Source organism: Varanus komodoensis, unplaced genomic scaffold (assembly GCF_004798865.1).
Source record: "Varanus komodoensis strain SLA01 unplaced genomic scaffold, ASM479886v1 scaffold33, whole genome shotgun sequence".
Classification (NCBI taxonomy): Eukaryota; Metazoa; Chordata; class Lepidosauria; order Squamata; family Varanidae; genus Varanus; species Varanus komodoensis.
In genome coordinates, this window is record NW_025335817.1 from 1,942,312 (window position 1) to 1,958,510 (window position 16,199).

The following is a 16,199-nucleotide window of genomic DNA, read 5'->3' on the forward strand; positions in this document are numbered from 1 at the left end:
GTTTGCACATGAAGGCAACCTGTTTAAAACCAAACCCGAACACCTAATTCGGTGTGAATGGCTGCACAGGCTGGTGTCTCTGTTAGGTTGCTCCTGCTTTGTGTAGGAGTGGCGAACCAACTCCAGAATGCTTTGTCCCCAAGCTGCTTACCATGCGGTGCAAACCGGAGATTCCAGGTTGTCAAGGAAAAGGCATGAAAACCAGGTCAGTCTGAGATTGCGTCTATCAGCGACTTCTTGGATATGAGACAATTTGTTTTTAAGTTATCCTTGGACCCAGGGATCCAGCGACAACAGCCCTGCTCCATACCCTTCTCCTCCATCACTTTTTGTGGCTCTCCAGGGTGGGAAGGAACTTCCTCGGGGACAGCATGTGGGATACCTTCTCATCTGGAGCTGAGCTAATTGAGTGGGTTCAGGGAACAGGACAACCCACACGCCAGGCCTGAGTGGGGACTGTTGCTGAAATCTGGCTTGTTGCGCCACCCTGGGTTCACATAACGATCCACATGAGCTAGCAATCCATGGCTTGCAAACCACAAACAACCCATGAAGAAAAACCATGGGTTGTTTTTGGATTGTATGTAGTGCGATTTGTTCAACATGGCTTGTTACCTCAACTGTTATCTCAAGCAACATGAGAGCCAATGTTCCAAAGACCAGCTATACGCGGCCGTGAGCATGAGTTCTTACATAGTCTGGCCCAAGTCAATACCTCTATGACACCTGGTGCATTTTTCGTGCATTTTCAATCAATCAATCAATCAATCAATCAATCTTTATTATGTGGTCACAGACCTAACAATCATGTATTTTACCATTTCTGTGCCATGGTCTGCTTTTACTTTACATATTGTGGCTTCATTTTCCAATTGTGTTATCCATATATGATAGTGACCCTGAGGTTTTGCAAACTTAAAGATGAAATATATACATTCTTAAATGCACTACTGCTGTAAGGTTTTTCGCTACAGAAGCTTAATGCTATTTTTTCTGCCTTCCCATTTCACAGTTGGAGATCTTCCTCTCTTCCTTGGCGACACTCAGTCGTTAGAAGCATTTTCCAGACTTAAAAATGTGTGTGATTGGCCAAGCACCCGGCCATGAGATTTAAGCCTGGAAGCGGGTTCCTCAGTTGAATAGGAAAAAATTCCCAGCTGATAGGCCAAGAAGATGAAGAAAAGTGGCATTATATAAACTGACAAAGGGAAGGATGCAGCTGCAACGGGTGCTATCAAGCAGCCTCCTGAGTGGCAGAGATAAAAACGGGGCTAGAGAGCTTGGCTTCGGTGCCACAGTTCCCCCTCCCTTGGAAGCAATTGTCTCTGCCGTCTAGAACAGGAGCCTTCAGCCTTTTCGCATCCAGCAGCCACGTCCCGCTCCTCCATGCAAGGCGCAACCTGCCCTCTCTCTTCTCCTTCCCCATTTTAGTTCCTCAATAAGGTCAGATATTGATCTATGGTGGCATCCTGTTTCGCACAGCAGCCGACCAGGATGCCTCTGGGTAGTTCCCCAACAGAGCTTGCAAGCAGGGCCCCGCTCTGCCTCTGGAGGCGCCTTTCTGCAGCTGCCGCGACTACGCCAGTGCTTGCACTAGAAGGGAAAACCGGGTCTTTTCCTTCTCGCAAAAGCCTCCACAGCAATCAAAAAGGGCGAGATCGTGCCACCGCCGGCGCAGCCCACGTTGGGCACGTGCCACGGTTTGACCCAACAGTGGGAGTTACGAGCCCAAAAGATGCCACCTTTTGTCTCACGCTTAAGACACAACCTTCTGCGCGTTAGGCATGCCGGGAGCTGCAAGCACAGAATCGCACCCTGCGCGTCTATGAGCCCCACAGAACTCAAATGCAGATAGCATTACACTACCCATAGCGAGAATCCAGGTTTGGGCTTTGGTCCAGATGTCGAGGCCTCGGTCCAGATGTTGTCCATGGGGTCGCACGATGGGTCGGACACGACTTCGCGACTCACAACAGCGACAGATGAACTCGCTGTGTGGACAAGGCAACCTGTGCGCCAGGGACACTGAAGACAAGAGTTGTGCCATGCATCAGCTCTAGGGACACCGTCAACCACAACCCCTCCACAACGACAACACTTGAGGCAGGGGTGCAACCCCTCTGCGGCGGCTTGCAAGCACCCTTCTGGAGCACCACAAAATCCCCAAGCCATGCAGCCAAGTCGCCCAGAGGGATCGGGCATCTGCCTTCCTGCCGTCCCATCCTTTCCACGCTCCCCGGCAGCAGTGCTCATCCCCCTTGCAAACTTTGGGCAGCTCCTGCTTCCGGGCCCCTCCATCACCCGCCTGCTCACTCAGAGTCCCATCTTGACGAGTCCAAAACCTGGGCGTGCGAGGCTGCAGGAAAGGGGTTCTTCTCCACCACTTTCCAGCAAGACAGACGCAAAAACCGTGGCCATGTCGTAGCCTTTACTGGACAGCACCAGGGACGGGGAGACCTTGGAGGGAAGATCCGCAGATGGGGTCCTCAACACCCAGCACCCCTTTGGACACAACGAAGGTCAAGAGTTCGGGCTTCACACCCATGCTGAACACCGTGGAGGCAGCAGGCAAAGGAACGGGAGTCCACCCAAGAAGTTGCCAACCCGGCACAGAAACGCTTGACCACGAGAATCCTGGCCGCAGCTGGGCCTGGCGTGGGCCTGCCACCGGGTGGACACAAAACGGGGAGCGTGACGGCCCTTCGACACGTGGTCCAGCATGTTGTAATGCAGCGTGTGGTTCTCCCCAGTGCAGCCCATGACTCAGCCCTGTTTCAGCTGCTCCAGCTGCATCCTCCTCTGTGGAGCAGCCACGCTTGGGGGTGGGTCCTGCTCCCACAGTGAATCGCAAGCATGAAAAGAAAAAGCGATCCAAGGAAAGGCATACTTCGCTGCACAGCTGAAACTCAGCCGCATGAGCTCTGGGCTGCGGTAGAGCCCTTGAAGAGTTCCAGCTGCATCGAAGTAGAACGATCCGGGAAGCACCATCTCTCAGCCCTGCAGCTCATCCAGCGAGGCACCGTGGCTGCTGGAAGACCCCCTGCAGGAAACAGCCAGGCCCAGAGAAAAAGCAATTTCTCGCAATCATGTTATTTTACAAACAAACTCAACGAAAACTGCACAGGCTGCCTGAGGAAACCAGCCAGTCCTGCCAGCCTCTCTCCCGAAAAATGGTTTACTCTCCTGCTAGCCAATCAGAGCAACGGACATGGACTTCATATGGAGTTTTCAAAAATTAAATTCTAACTTCAGTGTTCTAATTCAGGGACCTCAGGCATCCACAAGAGACGACTCTGACTTAATGAATGAGGAAATGGTACCTAGGCAAGCAAACAACTGTGGGATCAAAGAAAGGAAAGGTTTGACTCTCTTTTGAACCACGCTTCCTTTTAAGTTGGCTGTCAAAACTTTCCCCCAAAGGGGTGGGAAGCACTTTTGCATTTTCCCAGGTAGCCTAGTGTCTCAGTAAAAGGTGCAGATTGTACATCTTTCTGGAGTTGGGGGAGAGGGGGATCTTGCTGTGATGAGGGTGAAAATCTCACCATTCCGTTATATGAACAAAGAGGCCTCACCCCTTTGCTTCCTCTTGACAGCTGGCTTTTCGACAGCTGTTGAGAGAAAACAAAAGCCTCTTTGGACCCTCTTTGGGTCAATGCAGACAGCAGGTACCCACTGAAATTGCCCAAGCAAGGTGCCTAAGTCTCGCAGTTGTGCAAGTGCTGCTTTAAAAAAAAAAACTGCACACATTTTGCATGAATTAGCTTTTTCAAAAAGTTTGTCATCTGCTCAATGTACTCCTTGGGCACTTTGAAGTGGTTGTCACTGGCTGCAAAGGCAGGGAATGCAAGCACTGCCTGCCAAGGCAGCCTTTGTGATCTCCGGGGTGGGGGTGGGGGGGGGAATAACAAGAGACAGAAGGGCATGGCAAGCGGAACAGTTCAGGGCTGCAGCGGAGAACAGGGCCATGGGATTCCCTGCAGTGCCTGAAGCGAACCGAGGGGTCCAAAGCCCTTGATGAGCTCGGTCTGTCGGGCCCACGATGCGCTGCGCATGGAGCAAGCGGTACCCTGTGGCTTCCGGTTTGCCACACTCTGTGCACACACCTAGCGGTGTCTTGCTCTCTGTTTACGCCCGTTTCTCATTCACAACAGAATGAAAGTAGGAAGGAACGGGAGAACACGAGAAACGGCTTTGCACCAAATGGGATCGCTGATCGGTGCTTTCTGCTTTAGCTGCCCACGGCTCTTTATGGTTCCAGAGGCCCGTTTTCCTAACCCAAACTGGAGATGGGGAAGAAAGAGCCGGCAGACAAAGCATGTCCTCTAACAGTCTGAGCATCTTCAGAAAGGACCAAAATTACAGGCACGGTCAGATGCAGGGGTAGAAAGCCGCACTCCAAGAGTAAACTTGAATGTCAAAAGCAAACTATGAAGTCATTTGCAGAATTAGTTTCTCTCCTTCAGCACAGCAGTTTCTGGGTTATTGCATCAATAGTCATTTGCTTTAGTACACAGGAGAAAAGCTGGCTTAGACGATCAATCAAAAAGCACACACTTACAGGAACAACCACAAAAAACAACCAGAAGTGAACACCATGTGCTAAGTCCAAAGAAAATCAATGTCTACAAAAGACCATTTAAGAGCCATTCTCTAGAATCTGTCCTGAGCTAGCTAATTATGGTGTTCAACGGCACAGTGTAAATTCAGAGAGCTCAATACAGATACAAGCCAGGGATTGGGGAGGAAAAAGAGAGAAATATCAATGAGATGCCATCTTCTAAATGGCCGCATTTTCAAGTTCAATGAGGGATTTACAATTCACAAGAACCCAACAGAAGCACAAGGGTATATAAAAGTCTTAACAACGTGATTCATCCTGGTTTCATTTTATGCGGCTTCTCAGCAAGAGTGTGATTTCTGTCTGGAGAATGTCTAGTACAAATGCTGGATCTTTCTCAAGCCTCTCTTGAATTTTAGCACTCCATTTCTCCATCTCCATCCTGGGCCTTGGACACCACGCTTGTGGGTCAACTATCTGCCAACGTCATAAATTCCTAAACTACCACTTCAAAAATCCAGCCGTAATCCAATTCTTCAAGGGAGGCATTAAACAGAGACTCACTTCAATTGACTGCTGTCCACTTTGGCATCGAACTGACTTTAAACCTTTGCTTCAATCAAGGAACTGTGATCTAAACTCCACACACACACACGCACACACACGCTTCAGTACGGTTTCACAAATTGACCGTACAACTTACAATTATCAGCAATACAGTATAGGATTTGAGAGATTTCAGGTTAAGTGCAAAACACCCTAAGCGTTCCTTGGTGCAAAGAGCCACTGGAAAAGTTTTGCAAATGAGAGCACATGAAAAGAATTGTAGTGAAGCAAGGCGAGTATACAAACCCAGTAACACATGGAAAACAATACAGACATGTCCCACGAGGTGACAGTGTATTTTCCCCCAGAAGAGACACTATCTTGCAATGTTACGTATGCCAGAACACCAAAGCAAACTGTCTGTGCCACACCAGTTTCAATAAGTGTTCCACATATTACTGGAAAACTCATTTTTGTTTCTTCCGTTGATTCAGACTGCCCAGCTTTAAATGTCATAAACAGATTTGTTTTACAGCAGCCATTATAAACAGAGAGTGCATTTTTGATAAATAAGTTCATTTAAATCAAAGATTTGCAATAGGAACATTACCTACAACTACAGTTATCCGTTTGCAGTGTGCTTGAAAACATTCTCTTCTTCACATGCTGAAGAAGCCATTTTCGGTAAAAGCAGTGTATGAAAATTTTCTAGCATTTTTGCCATCATAACAGAAGCAGAGTTGCATTACCTAGCACAACAGCAATTCTATTTTTATGTCTTTTAAATAAGCAGGCATAGAGGAACCATGTTACTGTGATGGAATACATCTTTGAGAGCAAAGCCCAACGGCCCTGTTTGCTCCAACGTGTTTCATCTATACGCTGAGCTATACATTGCCACCTGAATGTCTTCAAGAAAAAAATGTTCCAGTGACTTTAGTTTGCCTCTTGCTATAAAGCAACAGCAAACCCTCAGTGAAGGTGCTATTTATGTATTCATTTCTAAAACTTTGCATTTATCTTTCTAGCCAACTGGACTCTCCAAGTGGCTGAACGTCACCAAAAACTCTACAATAAAACCACGATATTAACTCCACCATAAAGCAATTGACAGGAAAGTATAAAATTGCTACACTCACCCATAGCCACTCCAAAGCCCTTTTCTTAAGTCGGGTCGTAGGTATTCCCTGGCAGGATGGGATTCCCCACATTGGGAAATACACAGAGTAAGATGTCAATACATACAAGTCCCTAGGCTGATATGCCCCATTCAACCATTTAAAAACAAGTGTACAGAAAGCAAATTTAAAAACAAATGCACAGAAAGCAACATCTTATCTGAAAATCTAGGTAATAGTTCTTTCTCTCTTCCCAACTCCATTTATATTCACAGCACGAACAACATATGAAAGGTTTTCTCCAGACATGTGGAAAAGGATCTGGAAAGGACAATCAGAACAGAAAAGGAAAAACACGGCTTCTTTTAACACTTTCCTTTAGGGTTGGGGTTTGCTTTTCTCTTTTGATGGTTTGTTTAATGCTTCTAGCAACATGTTCCTAAAACCCTTTTGCCTCATGGTCAACTTCTGTTTTGCTAGACTTCATACTTCTTCACTTAGGCTTCTCATTTTTAAAGGAAGCCTCTTGCCTCTGCCAAGCTTTCTAAAAACGCTACCATGGTGGCATCCCCTTGGACTGGTCATGCCTTTCCTAAACTGGGTGACCTGGCTCATTTGAGCTTCGACCTTGCTAGTATTAACCCACAAGGATGCTAAAACAGGCTGACTTTGTGATTCTCCCATTTAACTTCCCTTTAATTCATTCCATCCTTACTTCAGAAATTTCCTCTGACATATACAGCAACACTGCCCTTAGTGTCTTTGTCTTCTCTACAGATTTTAAATCCAGGAAAACCTGCACTCCGCTCCCCCACTTTGGCCTGAAGTCTGTCATCTTAAGTACTTATATATGGCATCTCCTTCCAGAAGCTCTTTTAAAAGCACTTTTTTCTTACGAGTCCTTTAAATGGCAGTAATTTTTCCTGCATACTCTTTGCCAAGTTCTGCACTATCTGCACTTCTGCGGGCCTAAAACGTTTACAACATCATTTCCAAGGACGGAAACTTCCCAGCTTCTTTTGGCATTTCCCCAGAAGTCCATATAAAAGCCACTCTGTGACTCGCTTCCACTGCAGCTCAAACGGAACACATCTCCGTTGGCTCGGCCTGCCCCAAAATTATCCAGTGCCAAACAAATCTGACCCTTCCTTCTCACATGCCCCTCTGAACTGCACAGAAACCCCAACGTTCGACCAACCTCCCTATCCCTGCACAAGGAACAGGTAGCACATCGGAACAGGCTGCCCTGGAGGTGCTGCACTCCTAACGGGAACAATAATTTCATAGTAAATGCTTTCACCTTGGAATGGCTCATCAGAGTTTACAAAAGAAAGACCCATGGAAGTATTTACACAGTCAACAAGCTATAGTCTATTGTGGGTGTGATGTGCCATCGAATTATCTCTGACTTAAGGCAACCCTATGAATGAAAGCCATCCAAAATGCCCCGTCTGAGACAGCCCCGCTTGGCTCTTCTAAATTCAAAGCAGTGACTTCCTTGATGGAGTCAACCCATCTCTTGTCTGGTCTTCTCCTCCCCTCAACTTTCCCTGGGAAAAGTCTATTACTTTCCCAGTAATTAGCAGAGGAGTTAATTTTGGGTTGGGGGGTTGGGGAACAAACGCAAAGGACTGACCTTCAGGTAACTTCTTCCTAATTTAAATATAAATATATATAATCAAAAATAATAAGTTCCCCACACGTTCCCAGTTTTACAGTAATTAGTTCTCACACATTCCTTACCTGTTTTGCAAGCTTGCAGGGTAAAGAGAACCATAAACAGTTCAATGGACAAGCCCTCATGTGATACTTAAAGTTAATTAATGCCCAATGCATGATGCCCCTTGCAGAAGGCAAAGATGAGACATAAAATATGAAAGTACGCCACCACACTCTAACCCCCAATACTGCTGGTTTGACAAAAACAGTCTAATCATGTGCATTAGTGAAACAGACATGATACTAAGAGCCAGGGACTCAAGATTAGATGTCCAAAGCCCTAATGCATGTATAAATTACACGTCTGGAGGGAAAATTTATTGAGGAAGTCACAAGGGTCTATCCTGGCCTTAAAAGACTTAAGAGAGTCTAGGAGTTGTGGCTGAATGGCTCCAGATATCAGAACAAGTTAAACCCATTTTGGGCAACAACAGGCAGAACTAAAAGTTAGCAATTAATTTTTCCAGTGTTTACCAACTGGTATTTGGAAATCACTATCACAGAATATTAAAAAATAAGGATGCTGTGCTCATTCTTTGTTATGCATAGATTTGCAAGCCTCAAGGGAGAACACATTTTATATTAAATATTTGTATATAAACTATTTCAGATGTTGGGTGCTCTTCATAGATAAAAGTAAATTTGAAGCAAAGTAATTCATTAAGTACCATAACAGCAATGAAGAATTCTAAGCAGCAGATTTATCTGCAGTCATATCAAGTTTAATGCAATGTCGCTCATTCACAAAACTGAACAGCACAAGATGGAACTTGTGTTGTTCAAAATCCTTGAACACCACAAGTTCCATTTTTTAAAAATCAGTCAGAAAAACAAACATAATATGATGCACAGGGTGTTGGGATTGGATGGGAAGATCAAACGACCCATTGTCTAGCTTCAGATGACAATATAATCCACCGTGGGTAATAACAACCTTAGAACCATTCTCAGGATGGATTATTTTGAACATGAGTACCCATCCATGACAACAAACCATGGTGGGTTGCTGCATCGTCTGAACCCAGGCAGGAAAGCATCAATGGGCTGAGTGCAGGCTGCAGGCTGCCCATGCACAGATTTGGGGAAGGAAGCAGCGGGGAAAAGCTAGGTCTGAGTTTCATGCATTTTCTAAAACATCAGTTCTACCTCTGCTTCTTCTGCACAACTGTAAAGCTTCTATTCTTATTTAGAAGATAATATATTCAGTGACCTAATTTAGCTAAGCAAAGATTGAGAGGAAAGGCAAGCTGGATGCACAGTATCATAGTCTCTGTATTTCACTACACCAAATATAAAGGGACATACCCTATCATGAACAGCGGTTAAGGACAGTAGACCACTTAGCCATCATAACCTTTAAAATGTGTCTTCAGGCATGGAAGATGCATCCAGAAGAGAAGGCTAGCTTCTCAGTTTACAGTGGACAACTTGGATATGGCTTGGAATCACACACCTTCCTGGTCCTGTAACCTCCAAAAGTTTTGAGCTTCCATTTCCATCAGACCCAACAAGCAAGTCCAATGGCAGAACTGAAGGGAGTTGCTCTCCATATGGCTTGAATAATACCAGGTTGGGGAAGTCCGAGGCACATATTTTAAAATTGCACGGGCAAGCTGGTTTCATTAAATCTCAAGTGAGTTTTAAAGAGTTAGTTTTTGCCTTTAAGGAGTATTCACCAGCATGCTTGTTCATCATAAGCTAGAATCCAGATTTACAGTGTCCTCTTAATATGATCATTATATTTATTACTTATGAACACCCTGAAGCAACCATTTCCAAGTAATACAAGGATTGACTCCAAACATCTCAACAGCTTGAACTCTGAAATCTTTCCCTCCTCCATATCTTAAACAAAGGTTTAAATAGTTTAAACTAAATAAAAAATATAGACCTTTGACAGTTGAACAGAAAAAGATATCCAAGCTGTAACTGTTTCCAGAAAGAATCGAAAGAATGCAGTGTTTTTGTTTTGTTTTTCAAAACACTGTTTTCTACCTTTGCTTATTATACTTTGTGCATGTTTTGAAACATACAAAACAGACCACGTTCCAGGTTTCCCACAGTCATCCTTTGAGAATGGAAGCTTGTGAATATACAACTGATTCCTAGCTAAGTGATCAATGGGCTATACTCCCAGACAAGTAGACAAAAGATTGTACCCTGATATGCACAGAGTATTTTTAAAAAAAAAACAGCAAATAGCTTCAAAGTCTTCATTTACTGAAAAGTCATGAGCTGCAGCCCAGACCAAAACTTCATTCTTCCATTTTGAGGCCCCCATCAGAAATTAAGAAATGCATAATACAGTTTATCTAAGCCCTCTCTTACATTGCCCTCAGAGACTTAAAAGAAAAAAGATTTTGTGGGCATCTAAAGATGAGGGCTGCAACATCGTTCAGCGACACAAATGCCAGCCAGTTATATATGCGAAGTTCTCTCACAGTGACTGTATCTTCCGACTTCTTCCTTACCTGCTGTTAGTTCCATGTAGAAATAGCAAATGTGGAAGCGAAGATACTCACAAAGCAGTGACCTTCCATAAGGGAAGCCTTCATAAAGGTTTGTGACATGACTCTGCCTATTTTGAAAACTGGCCCTAACAGGACGAGCACTTCCAGAAAAGAGTTCAAGCCTCTGGTTAGCTCCTTTGCAACATCTCCTTTCTTCCAGGAACTTCCTGTGTCACTGTTCTGATACCTGGAGTACTCGCAAAACTAATGTCAGGAACCCATAAATTAACTACTCAGCACACCTATCCTGTGTTGTGAATTGTGATGTATGAGCTGACCACAGCGATCTTCTTTAGGTTTTTATGGGTGCGCTCAGGTAGCGTAATGCGCTTGGATTTTCTGCAGCACGAAATACAGAGTGATGTGGCCTAGAAGTTTTAGAAGGGAGAAAGTCTCTCCATGTGAGATCTGTTTTAAGATTTCATCCAAATATTTTTCCCAAAGGAGGAAAAAAATCCAGCCTCCTTCTGACTTCTGGAAAAACTCACTGACAAAACTTCAATCAATATTCATGGGAAAATACATAGAAATTATCTAAGATTTGCTACTTTGGGTATTTGAATATCACACAGTGCAAAGACAAAACCAGAGACAGTTAATTTTCTGTTGCAAAGAAAAAAAATATAATCTGTTCTGCTGTCTATTTCAGAGAATGGATTTTAAAACCACTGATTTTCCATTTTAAAGCATTAATTCGTTTTGCTTAAGGCAAAACTGTAGAACAACATTATTATTAAAATGGAGCATTAAGATGAACATTTATAGAATTCATGCACCAGGCACCATTCAGATGAAAGCTGAACCTCAACTCTAAAAGGCCAGCATTTGCATTCCATTCATTTTCATGAATTGTATTTCAATAGCTCCCAATAGCAGAAACTCTTCTGGAGAGTTTGTAAAGGTTAAAACCCTTAAAAGTACATTAAAAATGCAAACATGTTATGCAAACATATAAACATGCAACACAGAGAGAAATATCTAAAACCAATTTTAAACAAACAAGAAAAATACAAGACCTGATTAAAAAGTCCTTGCATGTTGCCAGATTATTACTATATTTTTACTCCAACTATCCCCAGTATTAGGATTCAAGACCGCTTACCATGGTAAAAACGTAAACAACTAAAATATTTTCAGAACTACACAAAAGTTAAAAATATAATTCAGTCACAGTATTAAAATTACACAAAATGCCAAAATTAAAACAAAACAGAAAAGTTTTTGCCTCCCTCCCAAAACGCAGAGAAGGAGGAAGTGATCTAGGAAGGGAGTTCTAGAGCCACGCAAGAAATATATATAACAAGGTAAGAATCCACGAACTGCACTTTGCGCTGGCCGAGCCACCCACAACGTCAGCATGTTCTATTATGCCGGACGCTGCCATGGCAGTTAATACAGAATATCCCAAAAGGATTCGCTTTACAGCCTCTGCGCTATTCAAGCACAGAATGTGCCTGTAGGTGGGCTCCCCGAAATCTGTTGACGATACCCCCAGCAAATCCATTCTGTGTATAAAAATACAAAGGGGAGACATGACGTTTAAAACGACGCTAGAAGTGTTCAAAATAATATGTGGTATGGAGCAAGCGGGGAGGGAGGGTCATTTATTTATTTTTATTTATGTTTCGATTCATATCCTGCCTTTTTCCTGCAAAGGGCTCAAGGCAGCTTGCATCATTCTCCTCCTCCATCTTCTCCCCACAACAACAACCCTGTGAGGTAGGTTGGGCTGGGAGTCTGTGACTGGCCCAAAGTCACCCAGTTGGCTCCATGGCTGAGCGGGGACTCGAACCCGGATCCTCTGAGTTCCAGTCCCACTGCACCACACTGTCATCTCATGAAGCTGATTGGAGAGAGCTTCGGGTATTGGGTGGGATAGAAATGAATATAAGAATACTACTACTACTACTACTACTAATAATACTGTTGCAGGGAGGTTTAAGAAAGTTTAGAGGAGGTCCTTCTCCACACAACGTATAGTTGAAGCATGGAAGACACCACCATGGGAAGCGGTGATGCCGCCAATCTGGGTGGCTTTAAAGGGGGACGGGACGGATTCTTGGCGGAGGAGGCCGTCCGTGGCTACTAGCCTTGCCGGCCATGGCTTCCTCCTCCACCAGAGGCGGCCTGGCCTGCCTGCACGCACCCGTGGCTGAGGAGCTGGGCAGGAGGGGGTCTTGCACCCCTCCTGCTGGAGGGATCCGGGGCAACCGGTTTGTCACCGTGTGTGTGGGGGGCTGACTTGGATGGACCCTGGGCCTGATCCAGCAGGACGCTTCCTACATTCTGGTGTTCCTACCCAGATGCAAGCCCCAGAGGACTCAGCGGTACGTACCTCCACATAAGTACACACAGGACCGCACAGCCGATTCCTCAGTATGGCGGTGGGACATCTAAAACTCTTGGATAAGCCAAAATTCATCTCTCAGGGAGTTATAGGAGTGCAGAGAAAAAGGCGCATGGGTCACAGAGAAATTTTGGGTTACCCATCAGCTGAACAACATACATTCAACTTCATTTCTGTCATGACACAGACATTATGCCATAGACGCTAGAGTATCATGGAGCACAGCATTTTTATCAGACATAATCCTTCCCTAGATTTCTAGTGATCCATCAGGAACCCAAAAAGAAGCTAATGAAGGGACTGGGGACCCCCTCCCCTGCTTGAATAAGAACTGCTGCGGGTGGGATGAGACGGAACAAAGATTAAAATTTATTTAAATGATATTTGAGTAATTGTTAATATTATTTATTGGTTTTAAATTTTAAGCCAGGGTGAATCCAGATTTTATATGTATCTATTTATATGATTGTTTATTTATTATGTTGGAAGCCGTCCCGAGGCTTATGTGAATGGGATGGCACACAAAAACTCCAAATAAAAGAAAGAAAGAAAGAAAGAAAGAAAGAAAGAAAGAAAGAAAGAAAGACAGACAGACAGACAGACAGACAGAAAGACAGAAAGAATATTGGGAGGAAGTATGGCACGTGTCTGCAATAGGCAACCGACACACACTGCGCTGCAACATTTCGTGGCACAATCAACATAATATAGAACATCCTACACAGAACTCAACCCCCTGACCAGTGCACTTGATCAAGTACCTTACAGTTTTCCTCAAAATCCTTTTTGGAGCTGTAAACAAAGCACCTGCAGAACCCATCTTTAAAAACCTGAAACGACGACGTAACTTTAAAAAGATAATTTTAAAACTCTGTTTTGAGGCTATATGAAATAAGAGTGGTACATGTGAGTGACACAGAAAAGGTGTGTGTGTATGCTCACGCACGTAAGTGTCGTTGTGTGTGAAACAACACATTCCCGGTTTCTTCCCGCACCCAGCACAATATGCCAAGCAAGAGAGACACTTAAGTCAGGCAGGTGAAGCCTGATCAGTCAAGCACGGCTCACGATGCCTACAAAATACAGGTGCCATTTCTATTGCCTAGCCCTGCAAAAAGCAGCAAGACAGCAAGCAACATCTAAGAAAATTTGGAGACCTACAGCACAGTAGTCTGTTTTAGCAAAAACAGTATGTCTTAGTCTAAAAGACTAACCTATTACGGCAAAAGGGTTCTGCAGATGCTGCCCACTTAATAAAAATGCATGGAACGTTACACTCAAGTTGGCAGATTTATATACACATGCTGGGAGTAGGGAGAAGGAATAATGGTAAAGTTGGGGGGGGGATTAAATTGCAAGGAATGCAGCCCCTCCTCCAGAAAACAGCGTCCTCTAGGCCATAATTTAAAGTATATTTCATACCATCACAGTGAGACGTGAAGATGTATTTTCCCTCCTCTTAATGAGATACACTAGTGAGAATCATGCTTTCCCAAGGGATGAAGCTGAACAGATTTTCAAATAACTAAAATGTTGTTGTTTCAGGTAACAGTAGTAAAAATAATAATCTTAGTTTACCTGATATTGTGGCTCTTTAAATATTTGAAAAAACCTTCTGACAGACTGGATTTAATGGTTCCACTGTTACATTTGTAACTGGCTCTAATGTCACAGGCAGTTACATTTGTTTTTCTGAATTAAGGTGAATCACACTGCGATCCTGCATATTTCTACTTTGAAATAAATGCCACGGGAGTCTATTTACTCATGTGCAAGTACAGAATCACAGTTTTATATACACAAGCAGGTGGACTGCAATATAATAAAGCAGAAAGCAACACAATAAGAGGAATTCATTAATTTTTTTTCAACACCTACATTACTGTCAGGGTGGACATCTTTCCATTATATTTATACATCTGCAGATCAATTGTGGATATTGGTGGGAAAAATATAAAGGAACAAGCTCATCAATTTGTACTTAATAAATAGCATCAAGCAAGCTTCCCCCCCCCCTCACAAGGGTGGCTTTATTTTTATGCTCAGAATGATGAAGTCTCTCTCCTGCACATCTTTATAATACTCAAGTTTACAGATTGGGAAATGATGCTGGGAGATACCTTGGCACCCACTGAAATTATGGCTGAGGCTGGATGTGACCCACATCTTCCACACCTAAGCCAAGAAATTCAAGCTACCAGCCCACAAAAGCTGCCATTTAAAGTACTCTCATTTTATACACACACCTGGGAACCTTCCCCTTTGGGCTCTGGATAAGGGAGTCACTTATTCACAGCCCATTTAAAAATATTACAGTTGCACTACATTTGAAAAAAACCTAAAAATTAAACCGGCAACTGTTTTGACATGTGAGGAAGAGCTAAATACATAGTCGCAGACACAGTATCATGGGCCTAGTTTTCGGGGCTCCAAGGTGATCGATGGCTGAACGTTCAGGCTGTTATTCTAACTGGTTAAAAGCAAGCATTTCTTCCATTCTCCATGCAAAACAATCACCCAGACCATTTCAAATATCCACTCGATAATTTAAGCCGGTTCCTTTTGCAGTTCTAACCGGGATATTAACTTTGAACCGGGTTTACTGGCATTCATATTTAATTGCTGACAATAATTATTCATTGCCAATTACTGCACTGCTCCGGGCCAAAGGGAGAAGCAGAGGAAAGGAGGAGGAAAGCAAAAGCCTTGGTCACACTATGACATCACCTGAACCGGCCAAATCCTCAAGTGACACTTCATTTTCTCACCTCTGTCGCCTTGCTGCCAGCAGTGGCCCAAGCATCCAGTCCCAGGTCTCGGGCACCCAGGATCACAGTCCCTGCCCAGCCAGCCACCTCGCCCGGCCCGTCCTTCTCTTACTTGTGAAGGGGTGGCATGTGCCAAGAGGGCCCAGCGTCTCAGCCTTCCGCCCCCACAGCAGGCAGGGCATTCCTGCAGCTATCCGGTCACGTCTGAGGGGCAATTCAGCGTGCTCCCCGAAAAGCAGTGCACAAAAGACCTCTTCTTCCACTACTGCATCATGTCTGAGGTGCTCACTGGACGAAACCTCCCGCGCAAACTCCGGACGGTGCCCGTCCGCTCGGATCACCCCCTGGGAGCAAAAAGTCAGGGGAGCAGGGCCCCTTCGATTTCCCTCATCCTGCTTGCTGCTGGTGTAGATGCACGCACATCTGCAGGCGCGACCCCCAGCACACATGGCCAAGGCGCATGCAACTCTCCACCGGGGAGATCCCCGCCCGCTCGCTCGCCTTTCCGTTTTGTGCAAGGTCCTTTTGGCCACCCACCCCCCCCACCGTGATGGATGTGCTCCCTCAGCGCCACCGGCCCCGCAATCCAGGCACCCAATGCAACCCAAATCTCTCCCTCTCACCCCCCCCCCC